Source organism: Mus pahari, chromosome 20 (genome assembly GCF_900095145.1).
Source record: "Mus pahari chromosome 20, PAHARI_EIJ_v1.1, whole genome shotgun sequence".
Classification (NCBI taxonomy): Eukaryota; Metazoa; Chordata; class Mammalia; order Rodentia; family Muridae; genus Mus; species Mus pahari.
This window is the reverse complement of record NC_034609.1, coordinates 14005669-14015143: the sequence shown is the minus strand read 5'-3', so window position 1 is coordinate 14015143 and position 9475 is coordinate 14005669. Positions and strand designations below refer to the sequence as shown.

The 9475-nt window shown below is 45.7% G+C and overlaps 1 pseudogene; it reads left to right on the top strand.

Moving 5' to 3' along the window:
• Positions 1-9115: 9115 nt before the first annotated feature.
• On the top strand, positions 9116-9229 carry LOC115062760 (annotated as a pseudogene).
• The last annotated feature ends 246 nt before the right edge of the window (positions 9230-9475 follow it).

The following is a 9475-nucleotide window of genomic DNA, read 5'->3' as shown; positions in this document are numbered from 1 at the left end:
ACTGGGAGGGAGGGGGAAAGGGAGAGGGAGAGGGAGAGGGGAAGGGGGATGGGGACCGGAACGGGACAGAGACTGGGGCGGAGACGGTAAGGTAACATACAGACAAAGAGAGAGGGAGAGAGAGAGAGAGAGAGAGAGAGAGAGAGAGAGAGAGAGAGAGAGAGAGAGAGAAAGGGAAACAAATACAGACACTGGGACCCACTCTAGGCCAAGTGGCCAAGTGAGCAGACATCGCAGACATCTCTTGGCTGGGATCAGGCTTGACTAAGGATTCCTAAAGACACTTTACTGGGCGTGCTCTAGGAGAGAATAAGATGGAGAGACCCATGGGGGAAGATGAGATCTCCATAAACTAGAGATGGTGAGGAGCCATTGGGATCTGAGGACAGGGGAAGAAGCTAGACAGGGAGGACAGAGGCTGTGGTCATCAGAGAGGGAGGGACGGGGGCAGCGGCTGGAGCTCTGCACTGAGGCAGGACCCCAGCAAATGCTGCTCTCCTCATGTAGTTCCACCGTCTGCAGGCCGGAAGAGTTCAGCAGGACACATACACTGGCTGGAGCTGAGATGCCCCTTCTCCCTGACCTGGAAAACACTCCCCAGGGCAACAGTGGGGAGTGAGGAGGCAGAGAGGAGAGGCCGGCATGGATGTCCCAGACCAGCCTGATGCAGGCTGAAGAATGAGAGCATGGCTAGTTAGAGCCTGCTAATTACGCTGTGCCTCAGTTTCCCCTTGCACTTGCACAGAAGATGCCCAGTCAGTCAGATGCTGCCGGAGACGGTCACTTGTGTCCTTCTACTCAAATGCCAGATGTAGGGCACAGAGTGCCTGAGACTGTGGTGGGCACGCGGACCAGGCAATTTGAGGTCAGTGTATTGGCAATTTCTTTTTTCTGGAAATCTGTGTCCTGGCTCTACTTGAGCCTCCGTCCCTGGGAATGGCAATGCGCGCGCGCGCGCGCGCGCGCACACACACACACACACACACACACACACACACACACACACACTTGACTTTGGGAAGAGAGGGTTCACAGCTCTTGCTTTTTTGTTGTTTTTAATCCAAGCAAATGTGCCAGAATTGACTCTGGAGAGCTCACCAGTTGTCAGATCAAATGATTCGGCCTGATTTGCATAACCTCTGAGATGGAATTTGAGAGTGGAGGGGCGTGTCTCTGCCCCAATAGATAAAGGACCCTGGCCCCCACTAAGCCCACCAGCTTGCTTTCCCATCCTCTGTGTCGGCATGTTTAAGCTTGCCTTTCAGCTGCTTCCTTTCCAAAGGGGGAAAAGATATAAATCACAGGCGCAGAAGTAACTAGCAGTTGTGACATTTTGTTACAGAGTTTAATTACATGAATCATAAAATATTGCTACAATTTTCCAAACTGTTAAACCTTAATTAATACGAACCCACAGGGACCACCTTGATCGCTCTAAATATTCTGAATCACAACTCCTTCAGTAGTGCCTTCATCTGCCTGAAATGCTTGGCAATGTGTAAAAAGTGATTAATTATTAGAAATGAAACCAGACAAATTAATTTAATATAAATGAGGCCGTACATGGTTTGATTAATTCTTTTTAATTACCTATATGTTATTTTTTCAATAGTTGAACAAAGGACCCCATTCTTCTCCTGCATGTTCATATTCATTAATCTCATTAGTAGAGTATTAATATAATTTTATCGCACATTCCAGAAGTACGGCACATTGACAAACCATAATGGATCACAGCATTAGTGCCCTACCACTACATTAATTTCAAGACATGCCTGGCTCATCTGTAATTTACTTTGAGACTTAGTTTCAAATGAGCTGAATAAGCGTGTAATTATGACATCTGCTTCTTCTCAGGTACCTCTTTGTAAATCAGTGACAAAGAAATAGCAAGTCTAAATATGTGTTAACACTCGGGTAGCATGTATAATTGCAATATGGCCATGTGTAATGAAGATTAAATTAGACTGTACTATACCTGACATATGCAGGAACATAATTTGAACAGCAGCTATTGTTACAGGAGAAGCACCTGCAAAATATCAATATTCGAGTTGAGCACAGAGATATTAAGCAAAGAAGGTGACACAGATAATCATCACCAAGTCACCAAGGCAGGAACCACACTAAAGCAGGGTGCCACTCTCAGTCACATCTCCTCTCATGTATGATGACAGTTGGTCATGAATTTCATGACGTTTTTCCAGAAGGGTCCATTTCGGATGTTGCCAGGGCATGACCTCACGCTGCATATCTTGAATGCTCAGCACTTCTGCTCAAGGCACTGGGGTGGGCACCATGCCCAAAGTTCCCATCAGGAGCTTCAGGCTGGAAACTGGAATTCTGGGAAAGACATCTAGAGCAGCTGTCTATATGGTTAATCTCAGCTTTCCTTAAGCAAGACCCTTCGGTGATAAATGAACTGGATAAAGACTGCCTAGAATCTGGGGTGACTCTGCAAATTATCTGTCAGGACAAACACATTTAGGGAAGAGAAGATTGAGGAGGCCGGTGTCTTCAGAATTCCACTCAGAAGTTGAATAAAGGGAAATGTACCAGGTTTTAGCTGCTTTGTGGGTTATTCTTTGTTCCACCTTTTATACACCCTATCACTAAATAGGAAAGAAAAGATAGAGGCAAGAGAAGGAGGGAGGGAGGAGGGAGGGAGGGAGGGAGAGAGAGAGAGAGAGAGAGAGAGAGAGAGAGAGAGAGAGAGAGAGAGAGAATCTGAATCTAATCTTTCTTCTTTGAGCACAACTACTAACAAACAGCACCCATCCCCCCCCAATGAGCAACAACCACACCCACCTAGCAGGACTGTAGCATTTATATATCCTCTGAAAAGTTCCCAGAGTTCCAAATATCACACCGTCGCAGAAACTATCTGCAACTGACAAAACCAAGCCTCTGGTAGAGCACGAGGCAAATCAAAGTCAGCTGCTGAGGACAGCCTGAAGAAGCCCAATTTCCCACACCAGGCATTAAAAACACTTTATTAAAAACACTTTCTTACAATATTCCTGTGCTGCTGCTGCTGCTGCTGCTGCTGCTGCTGCTGCTATTGTTGTTGTTGTTGTTTAAGAAACCAAAGTTCCAAAATTATCACTACAGGACAACTTTGTATCTTCCATCACAAACCACTCCCCTCCTAAAAGTGAATGAATGTGTTGCCTGGATTTACTCAACATTTGGCAAGGATTTGTCACCTGCCCATTCTACCACACATCCCCGGGTATTCTTGGGCAAAGTGGGGCCTCTGCTTGACTGTCCATATGGCTTTTCTTTCTTGGAATCCCCAAAGCACTGGAGTCATGAGCTTGACAGAAGCCAAAGAATATTGCCTTTGAGTTTAACAAATACACCAAAGGAATCTGGGGCTACATCTCAAAACAATTTTAAGAAGTTGGCTTATTTAATGAAATCCCCATGCCAGCCTTTTTAAGTTGATTGTAAGGACATGTGAACAGGAGCTAAAAGATGAAAAGAATTGTGCTTCATTGAAGATGCCAGGCAAAAGCCTGGCATGAGCCCTGGCTGCATTGACAGGGGAAGTATGGATTCTCATTCCTGAGTTAGAATGGCTGCTGAGGCATTTCAGTGCATCCCAGATTGAGACTTATTTACCCAACACCTAAAAATACCTTCTGGAAGAGAATCGGATGTTTACATAACTGTTTTGAATGAACCACCGAGGGTTACCCTTTGAAAATAACTTAAAAGAAAGGACCTCTATCTGATGGTGCTCAGACAGAAGACCTATTTAAATAGAACCTTGGAGGTCTATTTAAAAACAAAACAAAGAACAGCCTCCTAACTTCTTGTTTTATAGAGGAGAAAAAGAAGTCCCAAGAAAGGATGGGATAGAGCTGGAACTAGAAGCCAAATAAGCTGTGCCTTGGACTTTGGGTGTCCTTCCCCCTATGAGAGTCTGGGAATGTGCTTGGGAATCCAAAGGCAGGTCTTAGTAACTGTGGCCACAAAGCACCATCCCTCAATGCACTGGGGTGGCACTCTGCCAGACCTGACCAAGGGATGCCATAATATTAAACGACGATGCTCTCTATTTTAGGCACACTACCAATTCAGACTCTCAGGAGAAATGAGTTGGTCTCAGACCGGGACGTTCATGGGGGAATCTGTCAGTAGGTTTTGTAACAAGAAAGAGAAGCCTGACTGTCCGTTCAACCTCTTCATCAACCATTTTCCTCATCTGCCCATTGGTTTCATAGCACTGCCAAATGACTCTGCATGCCAAACATTACACTCAGCACCAAACAGGAAGTAAGGTAGATGGGGATTCAGTCCCTAATAGGAACCTTCTTAGATTTCAAAGGTGATTTGTTTAGCAGCAGCAGTAATAATAATAATAATAATAATAATAATAATAATAATAATAATAAAACAATAATAAATAATAATAATGCCTATCTGATGAGCTGTTCCTCATGTCCTCTTCCCTCCGCCTCCTTCTTCTCCTTCCCCTTCCATCTGATTTCCTTTCCTCCTCTTCCTCCTCACAGACCTGTGAAGGAAGTCTCTCCAGTACACATAGGATCTATAATTTGGTGGTACTCGTTTTCCCTGCCCTTCTGTGGTCCATATGGCTAGAGACAGCCCTTCCTGTTGACTCCACATCGAGCTGTTGTTGCCATCTGAGTGACATCTAAAGGTTGTGAAGCCACCAATGCCAGCTCCTGTCTGGGGTGGGTCAGTGGTAGAACAGGAGCTTAGCTTGCATGAAGGCCTGGGATCCATCCCAGGGTTAAAAATAACTCCCGTATGGAACTAATAACTTGTCGAGTATATTCTTGTGCCTTCATCCCTTTAACAGCTAACCCAGTCCCATGAGGAACTGTAGTGATATCCCACACCGTGGAGGGAGAAGAGATGCAAGACTTGGCAAAGAGTAGACCCAGAGGATAATGTTCAGTCACTGTCATGAAACTCCTCCATGTTGAATAAAGTGCAAAGATCCAATCTGAAATAATTTTTTTGTTATTGTTTAAAACTTGAGCTCCTCACTTTCCCCCAAGAAACTTAATCTGAGGACCTTTCTCCATCCTTGAGAGAAAATTTAATTTCTTAGAAATTTTTTTTTAAAAAGGCAGGTCCTTGTTCTTCCTATCTGAATTATATAGGAAGCAGGAAGAGCTTCCAGATGTCTTGGAACCATCTCTTTTTGTATGTGGAAAGAGGGATGGAGACTGTGTCTGGTATGGGACACTTTCTATTTAGTACTTGAAGATGTAGGTCACAAATCCACAGGTTGGAGAATACAAAAGCCCTTGTATGGCACAGACAAATGGAGGTAGGTGGCTCATTGGAACTTTGCAAATTCTTCGAAACCATGGGGTTCTTGAAGTGAGGCACCCCTTGACAGAGAGAGCTATTTCTGCCCAGGAGAGGGGAGGTTAATGTAGTCATAATGATGGGTTTCTCCCTCACGACACAGATGAAGTCTTCAGTGATTGTTTTCCCTCTCCATGGGTTTGCCTAGCTATCTAAAAGTCAAATGGTGGGAGGGAGCAGGTGGGAGGCATGCCTGCACAGTGCTCTAAGCCAGAGATGTGGGCCACGGCTCTGGTATGCTCTATATGTATACTCTACAGTAAGACTCTACAGTGGATAGCCTACTGTATAGTCATTACCTTCATCTTCGAAGTCCCTGACATCCTAGCCTGGTGAGGCTTCCAGTGCAAACACTGGAGTGTTACCTACTTCGGGTTGGAAATTTTTAATAATATGCACTACGCTCAAACCCAGGCTCCATTCTTGATTCAGCAATTCCACTTCTAAGAATATGCACACAAGTACCGAGTATACATGCTCACTAAATATGTGTGTGAGAACATTTGTGGCAACCATAGGCAGACTGACCCAGAACTAGAAAGAAAGCATAGAAACCAACAGCTGAACGAAGGAAATGTAGCCAAGTCATGGAATGTTGAGCCATCGTGAACATCCAGCACAGTTACAGTAAGGGGTGAATCTCCAGACGTGGTACAGAGTAAAGAAGGATACACAATGCATAATCTACAGTGTGCATCTAGAAATTCAAGGGAAGGCGAAGCTGTAGTACAGTAGAGGGCAGGATAGCAGGCAGCAAGAAGGAGTCTTTGAGATGATCAAAAAAAAAAAAAAGATGGTGGATGAGAACTTTACCAGGTGGCCTCTTTACACCTGCTCACTCTTCACCATGTATCTTCAGCATCTCTAATCTCCAAAATTCTGTCTAATGGGGTAAGGGTAGGGCTCTGGATTAGGCACCTGGACCTCTTGACCTCAGCATGTTTGTATTCTAGCTGGGAGGACAGGGCTAAAACAAGTGGGCAGACATGTGTTTTCAGTCTGAGAACAGCAGGTGACAGTAGACAGATGACTTCCAGATGATGGAGGATGGAGCTGACTACTTGACAATCAGGGAGACCTTCCTGGGGAAGACAGCCTACCACTGAGACTTGAGGAATGAGGACAAGCCAGCTCAGGAACAGCCTGGAAAAGAGTGCTCTGGGACTCCAGAAGTAGGGACAGCACAGAATGTGTAACATCAGGAACCAGAGAAAAGGGGCAAAAAGTGGGTCAACGAGATGTCAGGGGCTGTACCTGTAGAGCCAGGTTGGCCAAGAGAAGCCTGATTTCAAGCTCACCTAGAATCTGGCCTAGTGTTTTCGATCTCTCTTGACCTCTGTGAATCACTCCAACTACGCCATATCCTTTACAGGTAACAATTTTGCATCCTGAAATTGTTAGGACAGACTTCCTTCATAGGAGAATGTAGCATGTGGCTTTTGCTACCCTGCCTTAAGCCCTGAGTGGACTGTGCTACCAGACCCCCACCCACAGAATATTGGATCTGCAGATGAAAAAACACAGACATATACATTGCTCAATTTTAACTTGTCTTATTGGCTCAATTGTTGGGCATTATTCATCTCCCGTGGCTAGCATGTCCTCCCCAATACTCTTAGCTCAGCACCCTAAGTCTGTCCTCAACTATCAGTTGCTTGGCCACCTTCAGTCCCAGTTCAACACTGGCTTACTCCACCTGAGCTCTCTCATGACTGGTTGGCTTTTCTCCATCTGAAGCAGAATCACCCTTCCTCTCCCTTCTGCATCCGCTGTCTTTTCTGTGGGGACCCAGAGTCCTGCCTATTCTACCCAGCTCATTGACAGCTAGTGCCTCTATTGATGGATCAAGAACCAAACAGGGAGCTGCGAGATTAATCTCAGCACTCGGGAGGCAGAGGCAGGCGGATTTCTGAGTTCGAAGCCAGCCTGGTCTACAAAGTGAGTTCCAGGACAGCCAGGGCTATACAGAGAAACCCTGTCTCGAAAAACCAGAAAAAAAAAAAAAGAACCAAGTAGGGAATAAGACCTTAGCATCAGAACTACCCCTACAGCCCTTCAGGAGAATACTGAGTCTACTTGTTAAAATTACTTCTTAGCCAAAGCAAATACCTGTGTATTCCTTGAGGGTCTTCCTTGAGCTCCTGAAATGGAAGCAAAGAGTCTTAGAAGCCTGTAACATGGTGTGTGTGAAGTAATCAGAGAAAAAGATGGGCTAGTATAAGACACTTAGGATTTCTAAGACCGAGGGCCAGGTACTATGAAATCCCAATACTCGGGGATGAGAAGTAAAAGGATCACTACAAGTTCAAGGCCAGCCTGGTCTACATAGTTCCTGACCAATCAAGCCTAAACAGTGAGATCCTACTGTTCATTATAAGTGTGGTTATGGTGATATAATACCTTCTCCGCCACCCTCCAAATCCATTCAAGCCTATGATTTTGTTTTTTAAACCAATGTTCGTATAACCCAGGGGGTTGTGGAATTTAAGAAGGGGCTAAATGTCATACCGAAATGGCCCAGCCCAGAGTAGAATGAGGCAATGAAAGAGAGTTGGTTGGTCCACTACGGTCCACTGTTCATCCCTACTGCCTCCAGGGTGTTCCTAGCAGCTGTGATCTAGGCTTCAACTTGACATAGAGCAAGAGACAGGAGATGCAGATCTAATCGATCTAATCATAGCTTCAAGGATAAAACAAAAAGAAAACCATGCAGCCTCTGATTTTGCATATCACGTCAGTCAAATGACTGACAGACACGTCTTTCTTAACCTAACCAGACAGTTCTGGTGCAAAGTAGTAGAAGAGAGCTTAACCCTACCCTCCATGCAAAATCCAGACTGTATCATCGCTAGAACTCTCCAGAACGTCCCTGTCCAATTTCTGGATTCCTAGAAAACATGGTGACGAATGAGCTTGAATCCCGAGGAGTTGGTCATCAAACGCATGTTCAAACCTCTGCTATTAAGAAGAACAGAACCAGCAACCAGCTCTGTCTCAGACAGGACATACAGACAGGCAGCTGGAAGCCTGCTTTATCTTGCACCTCCTAGAATCAGGAAAGGAAGCCACCAGGAAAAGACCACCTTTACCTTCAGTTTAAGGAGAAACCACTAACATTTCAGATCACGAATAAAGTAAGGGGGACATCCAACCTGTTCCTGTTCCCAGCTCTCTGAGCTGGAATGATGTGATAGGGAGCGGGGAGCCAAATGGGCAATATACTAGCACACACAGTCCGAAACGAGTGAGGGCCGAACACTGTAGTTGGAACACATTTTTTAAAGGCAGAGAAAACAAAGCTCTTTATGGTGGAGGGGTGTAATATTCTTTGCTCAAACTTTATTTGAAAGAACTGAAACTCAGGGTACAGAAACCCTGGGATTTGGCTGGTAGAAAGAAAATCAAAGGAAACATTTATTTTCACTGACTTCAAGGAACGTCCGTGGTCCTGAGGCCGAAGACCAGCCCGCAGAGGCAGGAGGCAGCCTCCCCTGGACAGATCCAAATGGCACACACCAAAGAGTCTTTGCTTTCCAAAATGGCGGTTCTGGGGCATGTGTACTGCAATTTTTACCCAAGACCACCAACCAAGGCTGCCGCTGCTGCTGCTGCTGCTGCTGCTGCTGCTGCTGCTGCCGCTGCTGCTGCTGCTGAAGTAACCTGAAATTCTCATCATCTTGGAGTGGCTGCACCTTATTTATCTTCACACAGGTGGTCTTAGCCCTAGTATTTTCTGTGGTCATACTTTGAATCAAAAGCCATCTTGCTTGCCCTTTAAGGTGTTGTAGATGTGACTATGGTGTCACATATGCGTCCATAGGTAGCAGAGAGGAGAGGGGTTCTGCTCCGAGTACATCTAAACAACTACTAGCCTAACATTCACTGAAAAGGGTGAGCCTCACACCAACACTAGTCTTGCTCCAGGGGGCCTGGACAGGGATATAGCTTAAGATGACCACCACTCCTGTGGCTCCCAGGCTCCATAGGCTCCCAAGAACCCAGCTTAGGATAAAGGGCCCCAGACAGAAATGAGCCCAAGACAGATAGGCCACTCAGGTGGGCCAGGAGAAGAGTGAGTCTGGAATGACCACTAGACTGGCCCCGTGGGGCCCAGACTGGGAGCTAG